This window comes from Ranitomeya variabilis, chromosome 2 (assembly GCF_051348905.1).
Source record: "Ranitomeya variabilis isolate aRanVar5 chromosome 2, aRanVar5.hap1, whole genome shotgun sequence".
Classification (NCBI taxonomy): Eukaryota; Metazoa; Chordata; class Amphibia; order Anura; family Dendrobatidae; genus Ranitomeya; species Ranitomeya variabilis.
This window is the reverse complement of record NC_135233.1, coordinates 1,007,476,668-1,007,495,753: the sequence shown is the minus strand read 5'-3', so window position 1 is coordinate 1,007,495,753 and position 19,086 is coordinate 1,007,476,668.

Below are 19,086 nucleotides of genomic sequence, written 5' to 3'. Positions count from 1 at the left end.
GGTTAAAGGTGCAGTTTGAAGAAAGGAGAAGACCCACTCCTCCACCATGTTTGTTGCCGGGTTGAGGAGTGTGGGTGAAGTGGAGGCCTCCGTAACACAGCGCAGCAGGGGAGGCGGTATCAGAGGGTGTTAGCCATGTTTCTGTGAGGCCAAGGAAGGCAAGATTGCGGGAGAGAAAAAGGTTGTGAATCACATGAAGCTTATTGCAGATTGAGCGGGCATTCCAGAGTGCTCCAGAGAGGGGGGTGGGCATCAGGGGCACGGGTTTTATGTTGGAAAGATTGCGGTAGTTCATGTTGGATAGGGAGCGATAGGAGGGAGTAGTAATGGGAGGTATGAGATGTGGTGGTCCAGGGATGGGAGATATGTCTCCAGCAGTGAGGAGAAGTAGAGATAGAGAGCAGGTGGGAGAAAGAGAGCGGCCGACTTGTTTTATGTTATCTTAGGACGGATTTGAGGTTGAGGAGCAGGTCAGCAGAGGAGGACAGGTGGGGAGGAAAGAGGGAAGGGGAGAGGATTACTAGGTTAGAGAGTGCTGGGGTTTGTGATATCGAAGGAGAGAGAGGATTAGTGGAGCAAACACTGTAAGGGCACATGTAAACATGATGGAGTAAGAAGGGTTAATAGAAAAGCTAGGTCCAAGTAAATAAGAATTGCTTACTCAGAAGACATAATACATAGTGCTATGCCTAGTACAGGACCTGATGGGCTATGGCATGACTTCCATCTTTGATATTCCCTGAGACCCTATGTCATGCTTTGTTCCTTAAAGGGGTTGTCCGGCATTAGGTTACAAATCTGCAGTCACCGGGAGCTGATCATGATTGAATATGTGCAGACTAGATGGATGCGGCCACGCTCAATGCAAGAGTATTGAACGAGTTGGGACACAGTCCAGTCAGAATGTAACCAGAAGTATGTATATCGCATATTTGTGGTCACATGACTGCCCGCTCCTGGCGCCAGCACTGGAGAATCTTCACAGCGTGCAATGGCCACAATGGGAGCATTCACAAGTCTGCAGTCACATGAAGCACACAAAGTGACTGCAGGCTTGTAGCCTAAGGTCGGACAACTCCCTTAACCTCCTGCACCAGCCTACTAAGCAGAACACAGAATATAACCACCCGGGAGATTTTTAACCTTATTGGATTACAACCCTAGAGCCAAGTGCTGACAACCGACAATCATAACATATTTATTTGTCTACTAATTTTATATATTAGAATTAATACACAATGAAGCAGGAAAGTCAAAATATTGTATGAGACCGACTATATAAAGCTGGGAACACAGTGCCAGTTATGGACCTTACAGACCTAACACATCTTTGGACCTGAACATTTTGATGGGTGAAGAAGATGTTATGTCACATCAAAAAATTAGTTTAGAAACTGTCCCAATTTTAAATTAGGAGACTATTTCAGATATAATTAATTACTTTTAATATCTTAAAGAGTTGTAATTTTTATTTCATAAATCGAGAGTATATGTGAAAATAAGCAACTTTGTAACAAATCTTATCAGATAAATGTGCTTCTTTCTTTGTCAGGATTGATCAGTTATTATCAAAATTCTCAATTCTGAGGTAAAATCTGTATTTAGTGAAGACTTTCCCATTACTGAGATAGGAGATGGCGGTTGCTATGGATACAATTCTGTGTAGATGGGAGGAGCTATAGGCAGAGCTCCACCCTCCTCCTCCCACTTATATCCTTATATCTAGATTGAATCTTATCAGACCAGCCGCCATCTCCTATCTCAGTAATGGGACAGTCTGTCTTCACTGAATACAGATTTTACCTCAGAATTGAGAATTTTGACTGACCAATTTTGACAAAGAAATAATCAGATTTCTCTGATAACATGTTACAAAATTTCTTATTTTCACATGCTATTGATTTATGAAATAAAACGTAAATCGACTGTTATTTTTTCATATTGTGGGATCACGCATCTCCATAAATACCCTGGAGCCTAGAAATTAGCAGATCAATCTGCTGAGAATCGCGTTTGCATAACATTTTCTGAAATTTGCAGTTTTACGAGAATCTGAACACTTTGAGATTCAATTTACAAGTTGCAAAAAAAAAATAAAAAAATCACCATTTTCTACACTGCTGAAGCATCAGAAAGAGGATTAATGTAATTTTGCCTTGAAAGGCTTTGTTATAATGCTCTGCTGCAAGTGTCAGACTGGGATGCCAAGGGCACCACTAACCAATTTCAGGGCCCCACTTTTAATCTACATGCAAATGTGACATTATCCTCAATCACAAATTTATATAACAATGGACTGGGTAGATTGTTACATGGATGCTGCCTTTGTCTGTAGATAGTGATTCAGTATATTGTACCAAGTACTGCTCATATAAGAGGGTGGTGGCCCACCAGAGGATTCTCCAGTTCTCATGTGGGCCAGTTCAAGCCTGCCTGCAGCTATGACACCTAGCGGATTATCACACTTTTTGCACCGGAGGTCAGTACCTGGCTCAGGTACGGACAGGGGCTGATATACCCTGGCATGTGAAATTACACAGGCCCATGCTGTCCCTGTCCCCAAGCACCAGATGGGATGTATTACTACTTATATTGCCCTGGATGGAGGAAAGCAAGATTTACCACAAGACCAATATTTCTAATGATACCTCCGTCACAACTCTTAACAGTATGGGTGTCTTGAGAACACAGATTCTGTTAACAAGGTAGCAGACAAGGTGGCCCACGACCAGACAGGCCTTTCTGGCATTTGCCAGAAATGCCAGTCCGGCTCTGGAACCTGGGTCATGAAAGATCAGCGCTTCCCAGTGAAGCACATGTTGTATGGAAGAGTAATTTTTCATCTCCAGAGTCACTAAGTCTCTCCTGTAGAGGGTAAGCTCTTACGGTCAGCAGGGTCCTCTTTCTCCTGTAGAGTGTAAGCTCTTACGGTCAGCGGGGTCCTCCCTCTCCTGTAGACTGTAAGCTCTTATGGTCAGTGGGGTCATCCCTCTCCTGTAGAGTGTAGCCTTTTATGGTCAGCGGGGTCCTCTCTCTCCTGTAGAGTGTAAGCTCTTACAGTCAGCGGGGTCCTCCCTCTCCTGTAGACTGTAAGCTCTTATGGTCAGCGGGGTCCTCCCTCTCCTGTAGAGTGTAACCTCTTATGGTCAGCGGGCTCTTCTCTCTCCTGTAGAGTGTAAGCTATTATGGTCAGTGGGATCTTCTCTCTCCTGTAGAGTTTACCTCTTATGGTCAGCGGGGTCCTCCCTCTCCTGTAGAGTGTAACTTCTTATGGTCAGTAGTGCCCTCTCTCTCCTGTAGATTGTTAGCTCTTATGGTCATCGGGGTCCTTCCTCTCTTGTAGAGTGTAACCTCTTATGGTCAGCGAGGTCCTCTCTCTCCTGTAGAGTGTAAGCTCTTATGGTCAGCGGGGTTCTCCCTCTCCTGTAGAGTGTAACCTCTTATGGTCAGCGGGATCTTCTCTCTCCTGTGGAGTGTAAGCTCTTATGGTCATCAGGGTCCTCCCTCTCCTGTAGAGTGTAAGCTATTATGGTCGGTGGGATCTTCTCTCTCCTGTGGAGTGTAAGCTCTTATGGTCAGCAGGGTCCTCCCTCTCCTGTAGAGTGTAACTTCTTATGGTCAGCAGCGTGCTCTCTCTCCTGTAGAGTGTTGGCTCTTTTGGTCAGCGGGGTCCTCCCTCTCCTGTAGAGTGTAACCTCTTATGGTCAGCGGGGTCCTCCCTCTCCTGTAGAGTGTAAGCTCTTATGGTCAGCGGGGTCCTCACTCTCCTGTAGAGTGTAACCTCTTATGGTCAGCAGTGTCCTCTCTCTCCTGTAGAGTGTTAGCTCTTATGGTCAGTGGGGTCCTCCCTCTCCTGTAGAGTATAAGCTATTATGGTCAGTGGGATCTTCTCTCTCTTGTGGAGTGTAACCTCTTATGGTCAGTGGGGTCCTCCCTCTCCTGTAGAGTGTAACTTCTTATGGTCAGCAGTGTCCTCTCTGTCCTGTAGAGTGTTGGCTCTTATGGTCAGCAGGGTCCTCTCTCTCCTGTAGAGTGTAACCTCTTATGGTCAGCGGGATCTTCTCTCTCCTGTGGAGTGTAAGCTCTTATGATAAGCAGGGTCCTCCCTCTCCTGTAGAGTGTAACGTCTTATGGTCAGCGGGGTCCTCCCTCTCCTGTAGAATGTAGGCTCTTATGGTCAACTAGATGGTGGCCCGATTCTAATGCATCGGGTATTCTAGAATATGGTTGTATGTATGTATATAGCAGCCACATAGTATATAGCACAAGCCACCTAGTATATAGGGGGCATGTAGTATACAGCAGACAAATAGTACATGGCCTGTGCTATATAGTATGTGGCTGCTATATACATACATACATACATATTCTAGGATACCCGATGCGTTAATACAGGCCACGCAGTACATAACACAGCCCATGTACTATATAACACTGTCCACGCAGTATATAGCAGCCACGCAGTATATAACACAGGCGACGTAGTATATAACACAGGCCACGCAGTATATAACACAGGGCACGTAGTATATAGCACAGCCCACACAGTATATAACACAGCCCACGCAGTATATAACACTGCCCATGTAGTATATAGCACAGCCCCCGCAGTATATCACACAGTCCACGCAGTATATCACACTGCCCATGTAGTATATAGCACAGCCCTCGCAGTATATCACACAGCCCACGCAGTATATCACACTGCCCACGTAGTATATAGCACAGCCCTCGCAGTATATCACACAAACCTACGCAGTATATCACACTGCCCATGTAGTATATAGCACAGCCCCCGCAGTATGTCACACAGCCCATGCAGTATATCACACTGCCCATGTAGTATATAGCACAGCCCACGCAGTATATCACACAGCCCACGTAGTATTTAGCAGTGTGGGCACCATATCCCTGTTAAAAAAAATAATTAAAATAAAAAATAGTTCTATACTCACCCACCGGGATCCACTGAAGCTCCGCCGAGCCGCGCGCGGCTGCCGCCCTCTTCCGTTCCCAGGAAGCATTGCGAAATTACGCAGAAGACTTAGCGGTCTCGCATCCTAGGAACGGAAGATGGCGGCAGCCGCGTGCAGCTCAGTGGACTACGGAGGGTGAGAATAGCAGGTTTTGTTTTTTTTATTAGCAGCATCAATATTAAAAAGTTGGGGACACACAGGGTTAATAGCAGTGGTAACAGAATGCGTTACACCGCGGCATAGCCCGGTCCGTTACCACTGGCATTAACCCTGTGTGAGCGCTGACTGGAGGGGAGTATGGAGCGGGCGCTGGGCACTGACTGCGGGGAGTAAGGAGCGGCCATTTTGCCACCGGACTGTGCCCGTTGCTGATTGGTAGTGGCCATTTTGCCGCGACCAATCAGCGACTTGGATTCCATGACAGACAGAGGCCGCGACCAATGAATATCCGTGACAGACAGACAGGACAGACAGAAAGACGGAAGTGACCCTTAGACAATTATACAGGTCCTTCTCAAAAAATTAGCATATAGTGTTAAATTTCATTATTTACCATAATGTAATGATTACAATTAAACTTTCATATACAGTTAGGTCCATATATATTTGGACAGAGACAACATTTTTCTCATTTTGGTTATAGACATTACCACAATTTAATTTTAAACAAAACAATTCAGATGCAGTTGAAGTTCAGACTTTTAGCTTTCATTTGAGGGTATCCATATTAAAATTGGATGAAGAGTTTAGGAGTTTCAGCTCCTTAACCTGTGCCACCCTGTTTTTTAAAGGGACCAAAAGTAATTGGACAATTGACTCCAAGGCTATTTCATGGACAGGTGTGGGCAATCCCTTCATTATGTCATTCTCAACTAAGCAGATAAAAGGCCTGGAGTTGATTTGAGGTGTGGTGCTTACATTTGGAAGGTTTTCCTATGAAGTAAACATGCGGTCAAAAGTGCTCTCCATGAAGGTGAAACAAGCCATTCTTAAGCTGTGAAAACAGAGAAAAAACCCATCCGAGAAATTGCTACAATATTAGGAGTGGCAAAATGTACAGTTTGGTACATCCTGAGAAGGAAAGAAAGCACTGGTGATCTCATCAATGCAAAAAGACCTGGGCGCCCATGGAAGACAACAGTGGTGGGTGATCGCAGAATAATCTCCATGGTGAAGAGAAACCCCTTCACAACAGCCAACCAAGTGACCAACACTCTCCCGGAGGTCGGCTTATCAATATCCAAATCTATCATAAAGAGAAGACTGCATGAAAGTAAATACAGAGGGTTCACTGCACGGTGCAAGCCACTCATAAGTGTCAAGAATAAAAAGGCTAGACTAGACTTTGCTAAAAAACATCTAAAAAAGCCAGCACAGTTCAGGAAGAACATTCTTTGGACAGATGAAACCAAGATCAACCTCTACCAGAATGATGGAAAGAGAAAAGTATGGCGAAGGCTTGGTACAGCTCATGATCCAAAGCATACCACATCATCTGTAAAACACGGCGGAGGCAGTGTGATGGCTTGGGCATGCATGGCTGCCAGTGGCACTGGGTCACTAGTGTTTATTGATGATGTGACACAGGACAGAAGCAGCCAAATGAATTCTGAGGTATTCAGAGCCATACTGTGTGCTCAGATCCAGCCAAATGCAGCAAAACTGATTGGTCGTCGTTTCATACTACAGATGGACAATGACCCAAAACATGAAGCCAAAGCAACCCAGGAGTCTATTAAAGCAAAGAAGTGGAATATTCTTGAATGGCCAAGTCAGTCACCTGATCTCAACCCAATTGAGCATGCATTTCACTTGTTAAAGACTAAACTTCAGACAGAAAGGCCCACAAACAAACAGCAACTGAAAACCACCACAGTGAAGGCCTGGCAGAGCATCAAAAAGGAGGAAACACAGCGTCTGGTGATGTCCATAAGTTCAAGACTTCAGGCAGTCATTGCCAACAAAGGGTTTTCAACCAAGTACTAGAAATGAACATTTTATTTAAAATTATTGAATCTGTCCAATTACTTTTGGTCCCTTTAAAAACAGGGTGGCACATGTTAAGGAGCTGAAACTCCTAAACCCTTCATCCAATTTTAATGTGGATACCCTCAAATGAAAGCTGAAAGTCTGAACTTCAACTGCATCTGAATTGTTTTGTTTAAAATTCATTGTGGTAATGTCTATAACCAAAATGAGAAAAATGTTGTCTCTGTCCAAATATATATGGACCTAACTGTATTATAGATTCATTATCCACCAACTGAAATTTGTCAGGTCTTTTATTGTTTTAATACTGATGATTTTGGCCTACAGCTCCTGATAACCCAAAAAACCTGTCTCAATAAATTAGCATATTTCAACCGTCCAATCAAATAAAAGTGTTTTTTAATAACAAACAAAAAAACCATCAAATAATAATGTTCAGTTATGCACTCAATACTTGGTCGGGAATCCTTTGGCAGAAATGACTGCTTCAATGCGGCGTGGCATGGAGGCAATCAGCCTGTGACACTGCTGAGATGTTATGGAGGCCCAGGATGCTTCAATAGCGGCCTTAAGCTCATCCAGAGTGTTGGGTCTTGCGTCTCTCAACTTTCTCTTCACAATATCCCACAGATTCTCTATGGGGTTCAGGTCAGGAGAGTTGGCAGGCCAATTGAGCACAGTAATACCATGGTCAGTAAACCATTTACCAGTGGTTTTGGCACTGTGAGCAGGTGCCAGGTCGTGCTGGAAAATGAAATCTTCATCTCCATAAAGCATTTCAGCCGATGGAAGCATGAAGTGCTCCAAAATCTCCTGATAGCTAGCTGCATTGACCCTGCCCTTGATGAAACACAGTGGACCAACACCAGCAGCTGACACGGCACCCCACACCATCACTGACTGTGGGTACTTGACACTGGACTTCAGGCATTTTGGCATTTCCTTCTCCCCAGTCTTCCTCCAGACTCTGGCACCTTGATTTCCGAATGACATGCAAAATTTGCTTTCATCAGAAAAAAGTACTTGGGACCACTTAGCAACAGTCCAGTGCTGCTTCTCTGTAGCCCAGGTCAGGCGCTTCTGCCGCTGTTTATGGTTCAAAAGTGGCTTTACCTGGGGAATGCGACACCTGTAGCCCATTTCCTGCACACGCCTGACTCAGTCCACTGCTTCCTCAGGTTCCCCAAGGTCTGGAATCGGTCCTTCTCCACAATCTTCCTCAGGGTCCGGTCACCTCTTCTCGTTGTACAGCGTTTTCTGCCACATTGTTTCCTTCCAACAGACTTACCATTGAGGTGCCTTGATACAGCACTCTGGGAACAGCCTATTTGTTGAGAAATTTCTTTCTGGGTCTTACCCTCTTGCTTGAGGGTGTCAATGATGGCCTTCTTGACATCTGTCAGGTCGCTAGTCTTACCCATGATGGGGGTTTTGAGTAATGAACCAGGCAGGGAGTTTTTAAAAGCCTCAGGTATCTTTTGCATGTGTTTAGAGTTAATTAGTTGATTCAGAAGATTAGGGTAATAGGTCGTTTAGAGAACGTTTTCTTGATATGCTAATTTATTGAGACAGGTTTTTTGGGTTTTCAGGAGTTGTATGCCAAAATCATCAGTATTAAAACAATAAAAGACCTGACAAATTTCAGTTGGTGGATAATGAATCTATAATATATGAAAGTTTAATTGTAATCATTACATTATGGTAAATAATGAAATTTAACACTATATGCTAATTTTTTGAGAAGGACCTGTATAGTAGATAGGATCTTCTCTCTCCTGTAGAGTGTACGCAGCTCTGATGGTCAGTGAGGCTCTATTTCTCTCTCCTATCCCCTACTTGTATTTTCTGAGTAATTATCAGCTTTCCAGCATTTCGTGTAAATTTGTTCGCCGTGAATCAAGTCAGCTAATTTGAATTTCAAAAGAGCTGCTCATCTCTACAGGAAACTACAAATTCACCTAACAAATGTACCCATATTATGTATTATCATCAATAATTATATAATTTTAATACCTTTATGAAACAGCAGATGGACTACTATCATTAATTTCATGATTAAGAGCTGTCTGGAACTTGAAATGCGTTGGAAGAAATGTTTTTTAACGCCTATATGTTTTCAATATATGAAATAAAGCTTTGAAGATTTTTACTCCTGGAAATCTTTGTAAGAGTGCGACTGCATAGTTATTGTAAGGCTGCGTTCCAATTAAAGTCCATCACCACATATTTTTTTGCGATTTTCAATGCATATTTTGTCATATGTTTAAAATGTTTTAAAAATTGTGCATCGTTTGGTAAAAACACAAGTAATTGTGATTTTTGAGAGTCTGATACTAACTGATCTAATATTGATAAGTCATCAATTTTAAGGGAGGATCTATATCCAGATTTTAGAATACATTTTAAATAGATCTCTAAGACCTGATGAGGATGTTATACTTACTTTGAAAATGCATTGCATACTGCATCTGCAGCGCCCCAGAGTCCTGGTCGTTGCAGTACTGTGGCTCCGCCACTATGGGGAGCCATGGTGCGTCCGATGGCACTGAAGGAGTTCATCTGATCAGGTATCACAGACACCAATACATTTCACAGCTGGGCCTCCGGGGGGAGCTAAGGGTTCTATTCATTAGGCCACTCCCCACCATAGTGGGTAAACTGGGGGTCAGGCAGGAAGTTAGAAGAAAAAAGCTGACTGGATTGGACGAAGCAACACCTAGTGGCAGAGGGTGTTGTGGAGGAAGAGACAGTAGGGTCTCGGTCAGGGGTGGGATCCTGACAGAGGCTTGGCATTGAAAGGAACGTAACGGGTCCGCGCCAGCTCCGGGAAGCGGCGGGACCCAAGAAAGGATTAGAAGCGAGATAGATTGTGCTGAGTGAGAAACGAGATCAAGCGATAGGAGAATACCAGTAGGGGTCGTGCTGTAAGACCGGAGCAACATCCTACTGAGGCGCACTACCGGTGGCCGGAACGCCGAGGGAGTATTACAATAAGCAGCTTCAAGCAATACTCTAAACAGCGGCAGGACAGTCAGTCTCAGGCGGGCTGTCTCACCTAAATCACCTATGAAGTCTTGGGAGGCAATTGCGGGAGAGGGGCGTCTCTAGGGTCCCGGAAGAACTCCAGGCCTATCTGACAAACGGGTGCCGTTCTAACTGTAATATCAGGAAGGGACGGAAGATTAGAAGAACATCATTTAATCGAGTTGTGAGGGAACACGAGAAACAGACACAACAGTTGTGGGGTACTTTCCGTAAGCACAGCAGGGAAGGACTACAACACATAGCGCTAAGAAGGAAGGCACCGATTTCCACCTGTGAAGTGAACTCTGGAGGTGCCATTGGACCGGCCGGACTTGCGCAGCCTGGTGAACCATATTCTGGACTGAGGACTCAGAGATCTCCAGTAAAGAGGTAAAGAGACTGCAACCTGGTGTCCTCGTTATTTACCGCGACCTGCACCCCACAACTGCACCACCAACATCCACACCTAGCATTCACTGTGCGCCCCACGGCAGGGTCACGGACCGGGGCCTAGCCGCCGTGACAACCCCAGAAGCAGAGACTCAGAGGCCCGGTACCGGGTACCCCTCGGCCCTGCGGCGGTGGGGGCGCTACAACTTGGAGTCACGAACAGGATCTACTTAAGCCTGAGGAATCAGGTCATGTGTGCCTTGGAACTGTGATCTACTGTGTTAGGACTGTATTATGTTGCAAAGACTGTGTTCCGACATTCCCCGCCAAAATCTCCGCCATTATAACACTATGTGGCGCGCAGGGAACATGGGGCGTGTCCTCGTGGGCGTAGCTTGGAAGAGTGGCGCGAAGATGGAGCCCGCCCCTCACTGATATTACTATGTCCAGAGAATATGCCCATCAAGGAGAAGGGCCCGCCTCCTAGTGTGGGATGGTGGAGGAGAGAAAGGCCGCCCTCCGGACGGGGAGGGGCAAGAACTTCTGGAGACCACGAGGCAGAATCCGATTGGCAGCATGGAGCGCGGAAGTCACCCCGGGGAGGGAGAGAAGACCCGTGCCAGGTTCTACCAATGGGAGCCGGCGGAGTCCTTACCAGGCTGCGCTAATCAGGAAATCCTCAGGGCAGAAGTGGAGGAGCTGTGCCGGCAGTTCCGGAGTCTGTGCCAGTGAGCAACCACCCCTGGCGAGGAGCCGCACCCGCACCAGGTATCGGCCCTGCAGCCGACAACGGAGGAGGCCGACACCGGGGGTGCATCAGAGGCAGGTAACCGCGCCGATCCCGGCGTGGCGATTGAAGAGCCCCTGCTGGTGGATATAGACTCACCCCCACCACAACCACCCGGGCGAGTGTGTAGCCGCATCGAGTGCGAGAGGCCCTGGGAAACTCTGCAGACGGCCGATCGCCCCTTACGGCCCATCAAACAACCCACGCAGCTCCAGGGAGAATGGGTAACCTTCAAATGGACCCGTGCGGCCACTACCAACCTGATGGGGTTTCCAGGGGATGCCCAAGAGGAGGGGGAGAGTATCGAAGTCATCCGCCAGAGGGAGTACCACCAACAGCTGCGTCAGCAAGAGGAAGAATGGGCCCGCAAGAAGGAGCTCCGGCGTCAGGCTGAGCGAGAGAAGGACCTTCAGAATAAAGCCCAAGTCAGGCAAGTTGCGGAGGAGAACTGGGGGCCGCAGCGCTATGGCGTGATCAATACCTTCCGGCTGCAAGGAGGTTGGGGCTTCATTAAGGAGCCCGGTCTTGCCTTGGAAGTGTTTGTAAACCGGCGGGATGTAGAGGCACACCTCATTGAAGGACACCCAGGCCGGGATCTTTACCCAGGAGACCGGGTTCGGTACACCCGCCACTGGGGGGATAAGGGGTGGTATGCCCTGCACGTACGCAAATACAAGCCGGAAGTGACCGTACCATCCTCTGATGATCCCTCAAGGCCGGCAGTTATTGCCCCGATTTCTCTGTGCGCCAAATGCCTGCGGGCCATCACTCCAAGGAGAACCGTGAGTACCCAGACCCCTATCCAGGGTGCGGACGCCCTCTATGTGGTGGCGGGGGGAGACCGGTACTCGCGGAAGCCGCCTCCCGACTTAGAAGGATAAACCTCGATACCATGAATCTGTAAATAGTTACTGTTTCTCGTAGTCCTGCTAAACCCGTTCAGGGTAAACTTTTAAGGGGATCCCTCTATGGACCCGGGATCCCTATTGTTTTTGGTTACTTTTCTATTTTTTCTATGTTATTCAAAAACTGCTGAAATCATGAACAGTGCATGATCCGAACTTTTTGTATATAGTTTGCACCTTATTAAAGGCGCTCCCTACTGGTTTTATTTAAAGACTCTTTGCGAAGATACCGCACTGGAACCTTTGCTGAGTATGGACTGGTAGCTTGAGAAAATACACTACCTCACAGAGACTTGGTCCTCTCTTAAAGGGGATGTTCATTTGCCGCATTTCGATAGTAATATTGCTTAAGACAAGTAGCAATAATGATGATGAGAGAAAAGTGATGATAATGTTTGTACAAGAAAGTTATATGTGTTTAATTAGTTAAATGTGAAGGAATACTGATGATGTGCTCTGAGAAGTAAAAGGTGAAAGATAGAAGAAGGATGCAGTGGGCCCGTAGAAATAGATGTGGTGTCCAGCATGCAAGAAAGGAAGAAAGATAATGAGAAGGCTTAATGTTCGATAGACAATGTTTAGATAATGCTGATAGAAAGTTAGGATAGAAGGTAAACCCTGAGTCCTGATAGGAGTCATGTAGAGATGACTCAGTGCTCTTAAACTGAAAGTAATGTTATGTTCTATACTGTGTATAGTAGTTGAAAAGGCAGTAGGCCCTGGCTGAACGGGGCGGTCCTGTAACAGAAAGGAGAGGCAGTAGGTCTGGTGCCGATAGGACAGGCGGTCCTGCAGATTTAAAGAAGGCGAATGGGAAAGTTAAAATACCTTATAATGTGATTATAGGAAGGTCTTTAGTGGATTTAGAGTGTGAGTCCTTAAAGGCAATGTTAAATTATTGTTCAACAATTTTGTACTTAGTAGAATACCCGGTTGGGTAACAGGAGTTATTTATAGCCTGTAATTTATAATGTTAACCATGTTTGTAACGTTCAAGTGTCCTCACCTCCCATAAAGGGAAGCCTGTTCAAGTATACTTATTGTTATTACACTCAATGAAACTGTATGTCTTTTTGCTAACTTGTATTGTTGTTTTCTTCCCAGTCCCGGAGTACTGTGTTTAACCAGGGGGGAGTGCAGCGCCCCAGAGTCCTGGTCGTTGCAGTACTGTGGCTCCGCCACTATGGGGAGCCATGGTGCGTCCGATGGCACTGAAGGAGTTCATCTGATCAGGTATCACAGACACCAATACATTTCACAGCTGGGCCTCCGGGGGGAGCTAAGGGTTCTATTCATTAGGCCACTCTCCACCATAGTGGGTAAACTGGGGGTCAGGCAGGAAGTTAGAAGAAAAAAGCTGACTGGATTGGACGAAGCAACACCTAGTGGCAGAGGGTGTTGTGGAGGAAGAGACAGTAGGGTCTCGGTCAGGGGTGGGATCCTGACAGAGGCTTGGCATTGAAAGGAACGTAACGGGTCCGCGCCAGCTCCGGGAAGCGGCGGGACCCAAGAAAGGATTAGAAGCGAGATAGATTGTGCTGAGTGAGAAACGAGATCAAGCGATAGGAGAATACCAGTAGGGGTCGTGCTGTAAGACCGGAGCAACATCCTACTGAGGCGCACTACCGGTGGCCGGAACGCCGAGGGAGTATTACAATAACCAGCTTCAAGCAATACTCTAAACAGCGGCAGGACAGTCAGTCTCAGGCGGGCTGTCTCACCTAAATCACCTATGAAGTCTTGGGAGGCAATTGCGGGAGAGGGGCGTCTCTAGGGTCCCGGAAGAACTCCAGGCCTATCCGACAAACGGGTGCCGTTCTAACTGTAATATCAGGAAGGGACGGAAGATTAGAAGAACATCATTTAATCGAGTTGTGAGGGAACACGAGAAACAGACACAACAGTTGTGGGGTACTTTCCGTAAGCACAGCAGGGAAGGACTACAACACATAGCGCTAAGAAGGAAGGCACCAATTTCCACCTGTGAAGTGAACTCTGGAGGTGCCATTGGACCGGCCGGACTTGCGCAGCCTGGTGAACAATATTCTGGACTGAGGACTCAGAGATCTCCAGTAAAGAGGTAAAGAGACTGCAACCTGGTGTCCTCGTTATTTACCGCGACCTGCACCCCACAACTGCACCACCAACATCCACACCTAGCATTCACTGTGCGCCCCACGGCAGGGTCACGGACCGGGGCCTAGCTGCCGTGACAACCCCAGAAGCAGAGACTCAGAGGCCCGGTACCGGGTACCCCTCGGCCCTGCGGCGGTGGGGGCGCTACACATCCTTTTTGGACATTTCCTCACCTGATATGAAGATAAATGGACTCATAAATTTCTTATTTTAATTTGACGATTATACAGCCATTCTGTTGTGGATTTTCAGAATAAGTATACCATCCTCATCAAGTCTATTTGATCCAATTAATTTATGTAGTTTGTTTTGTAAAACTAAGCGACATATCTGGTTTAAAAAGGATGGATAATCTTTTTAACTCATCTCCAAATGTTCTGTTGCCATCATTGAATGGGAAAAACACAAACATTATCGATAAAACATTGAGACAACCAGATGAAAGATGTCTCTGATGGCAGTGACGGAGCAAGACAGTTGGCTGTGCAGAAGTGTGTGTGTATTTTACCTTAGTGTGAAACCAGCCCAGCGCTTCTACTATCAGATTTAGCTTTCAGCACCTCCCCGGCTCCCAGCTTCTTTTCTCTGAAATGTTGTTTTGTGTCTTTCTCAAGCCATTTTGTAAACTTAAAGCACCACTCAAAAATGTTTTTTTTTATTTTACCGCTGGAATGGTGTCTATAATCTACGCTCTTTGTCCCTAGCCTTCTGTTCTGGAGCTACTCTGATCGTCTTCTGCAGGTTGTGTCTGGCTGAATTGCTTCAGTGTTTGCTGGGTGGATCAGAACTCAATATATTTCTATGAGAGACAGAACAAGGCCAGAACAAGGCTTTCATTGACTTACATTGAGAGTTTGTGACCGACCGTTACCTCTGACTTCCAGTCAATCAAGACCTGTGGTCAAAAGAAGGCAGATCAGGACCAGAGTGGTGCAGACATCAGCTGAAGATGGCATCTGGTCAGTATAATACTAGGGTCAGAGAACTTACATTAGTAGCAACACTCCAATGCTGAAATAAAACAAAAAAAACGCTGGAGTGGTGATTTAATGAAGCCCCCCATGAATATTTTGATATGTATGGTTTCTAGTGTGTAGGTGTTAATGTATATATATCACCTACCGGCACCCGCCAATCTGGCTGATCAAACAGTTACCATGCCCGATCGCATAGGTGTCCCTCCTCTACTACTTGTGAATTCTCAAAAATACCCAACAACAGAGAACCAAAATTTCAATGCTGCTTGCTGTAATGTTCTGAGCTTTGTTGGCTCAGATGTCCTCAAAAGTCCACCGGATGGGTCAGCACTCTGATCGCAAATTTCTTTCAATATCAAATCACTATTTTTCATCTATGGATGCAAAAGGCGCAGGGCCCATAGGACAATGCCTACTATGCCTAATTGGTAATCCCGCACTGCTTTTCCCCTATATCATGCTGCTCTCAGATGGGGTAGCCAAAACTTGGTGACCGATTTCCATTAAAGCAGGGGCGACAGAGTGACCGTTAGATCATTATTTTCTGGCCAAAGATCTCATCCTGGTGATGATACATCATAGCACGACGAAAGTGAATTTGGTTTCCCTTTTGGGGGCCCACTCAGAGTGGCTCCCGCTTTGACAGACTCACACATGTATAGTTTTCCTCCGATGTCTATGTTTTATATGAGGGGCTTCTCAATCAAAAATCGAACATGTAATTCTACATTTCCTGTGTAGCAGCCTCAGCTTTCCATCAGCAATGGTAGAAAAGCAGAAATGGTTTTATTACCTGAGATTGGACCTGGTTCGCTACTGAAGGTGTTGACTGCCTTCTCAGGCTTTACCATCCAAGCAACGGCTGCTGATTGAGAAATTGATGGAGGTTGTAAAGAGAAAGTAAACATCTCATGGTTGAGAATATTACTAAAAATCATGTTTTCCTCTGCAGTTGCTTATCTCAGAGGCTTATTTTCCTGCCACAAAATGCCAAACATATTATACTGCCAACCGCACAAAAATAATTTATTCAAAATATTTATAGCTATCGTCTTTTATCTATATTTCCTTTAACTATATTAATATGGACACAAAAAGATCGTCAACATGATCTTCTGTCTCCTGACATATGATGCACTGGAGAAGGTGACCATACTGAAGTCTGTTTTTTTCTGACGACCTCTGATTTTTATAATGAAATTACTTCCAATCAGTCCCATCGGATTTGAATAGAAGGTTTAAATTTAAATTGTAACTGTCATTTAAGGTGAACTTGCAGCAGAATTTATGTGTCTGCCTCTAGCTCCTCCCTCGCCACACCCCTCTCCATAGAATTTTACGGGCAGCAACTGTCATCTCCTATTTCAGTAAAGGGAAAACTGTCTTCATTCAATTCAGAGTTTACAGGGTGAACGATCAGTCCAGGAGAAGAAGGAAACATGTTTATCTGGTAAGATATATGACAACATTTATTATTTTCATGTGTACTATTGATTTACGGCAAAAAAAGTATTAAAAAAACAGTCATTGTTCAAGATGTAACCGTCATTTTATTTTATTTTTGATAAATCAATAGTACACATGAAAATCAGAAACTGTGAGATATCTTATCAAAGAAAGTCTTTTTTTTTCTTGATCATTCATTCTCAAAATTCTTAATTGATGGCTAAAATCTGACTTTAATGAATACAGATTTTCCCATTATTGAGATAGGAGATGACAATCTGTGCTAAGGTTCTATGGAGAACTTTAGCTGTCTTTTCAGGAGAACTTGCAGCAGAGTCTGGGTCTGCCTCTAGCTCCTCCCTACGTTTCCACCTCACTTCTCCATAGAGTTTAAAAAGCACCAACTATCTTCTATCTTAGTAATGTGAAAATCTGAAAACAGAAAAAGTTCTGCTGGATTTACATAAAAAATAGGAATCCTTTATTTAATGTTCATTAAAATTCCATATGCATGTCAGGGAAAAGTAGTAACAAATGACGCACTTTGACGGTTAGACTGTCTTAGTCATATCATATATTATCGTCCTATAGTCACACTATATACTGATTAGGATTAGTTAGTTATTTTTATGTAAATCCAGCAGCACTTTTTCTATTTTTCTATTCACTTGCTGAAGCTGACAAGTTTTCTCTGCGAATTTCAAGACTTCTGAGAGTACTGTATATGGAGCGCCCCCACACCGCCGCAGGGCCGAGGGGTACCCGGAGCCGGGCTTCTGGGTCTCTACTCTGGGGTTGTCACGGTGGCTAGACCCGGTCCGTGGCCCTGTCTGTCAGTGGGGGACGTCCAGTGCAATAAGTGGTGTTGTAACGGTGCAGTTGTGGGGTGCAGGTCGCGGTAAATAACGAGGACACCAGGTTGCAGTCTCTTTACCTCTTTACTGGAGATCTCTGAGTCCTCAGTCCAGAATACGGTTCACCAGGCTGCGCAAGTCCGGCCGGTCCAATGGCACCTCCAGAGTTCACTTCACAGGTGGAAATCGGTGCCTTCCTTCTTAGCGCTATGTGTTGTAGTCCTTCCCTGCTGTGCTTACGGAAAGTACCCCACAACCGTTGTGTCTGTTTCTTAAGTTCCCTCACAACTCGATTAAATGATGTTCTTCTAATCCTCCGTCCCTTCCTGATGTTACAGTTAGAACGGCACCCGTTTGTCGGATAGGCCTGGAGTTCTTCCGGGACCCTAGAGACGCCCCTCTCCCGCAATTGCCTCCCAAGACTTCATAGGTGATATGTGTTAGACAGCCCGCCTTAAACTGACTGTCCTGCCGCTGTTTAGAGTATTGCTTGAAGCTGAATGTTATAATACTCCCTCGGCGTTCCGGCCACCGGTAGTGCGCCTCAGTAGGGTGTTGCTCCGGTCTTACAGCACGACCCCTACTGGAATTCTCCTATTGCTTGATCTCGTTTCTCACTCAGCACAATCTATCTCGCTTCTAGTCCTTTCTTGGGTCCCGCCGCTTCCCGGAGCTGGCGCGGACCCGTTACGTTCTTTTCAATGCCAAGCCTCTGTCAGGATCCCACCCCTGACAGAGACCCTACTGTCTCTTCCTCCACAACACCCTCTGCTACTAGGTGTTGCTTCGTCCAATCCAGTCAGCTTTCTGATCTAACTTCCTGCCTGACCCCCAGTTTACCCACTATGGTGGGGAGTGGCCTAATGAATAGAACCCTTAGCTCCCCCCGGAGGCCCGGCTGTGAAATGTATTGGTGTCTGTGATACCTGATCAGATGAACTCCTTCAGTGCCATCGGACGCACCATGGCTCCCCATAGTGGCGGAGCCACAGTACTGCAACGACCAGGACTCTGGGGCGCTGCACTCCCCCCTGGTTAAACACAGTACTCTGGGACTGGGAAGAAAACAACAATACAAGTTAGCAAAAAGACATACAATTTTGTTGAGTGCAATGACAATAAGTATACTTGAACAGAGCTTCCCTTTATGGGAGGTGAGGACACTTGAACGTTACAAACATGGTAAAATATCATAGTAACAGGCTATAATTAACTTCTCTTACCCAACCGGGTATTCTACTAAGTGCAAAAATTGTTGAACAATAATTTAACTTTGCCTTTAAGGACATACACTCTTAATCCACTAAAGACCTTCCTATAATCACATTATAAGGTATTTTAACTTTTTCCTTCTCCTTCTTTAAATCTGCAGGACCGCCTGTCCTATCGGCACCAGACCTACTGCCTCTCCTTTCAGTTACAGGACCGCCCCGTTCAGCCAGGGCCTACTGCCTTTTCAACTACTATACACAGTATAGAACATAACATTACTTTCAGTTTTAGAGCACTGAGCCATCTCTTCTTGACTCCTATGAGAACTCAGGGTTTACCTTCTATCCCCATTAACTATCCATCAGCATTATCAAAAACATTTTCTATCGA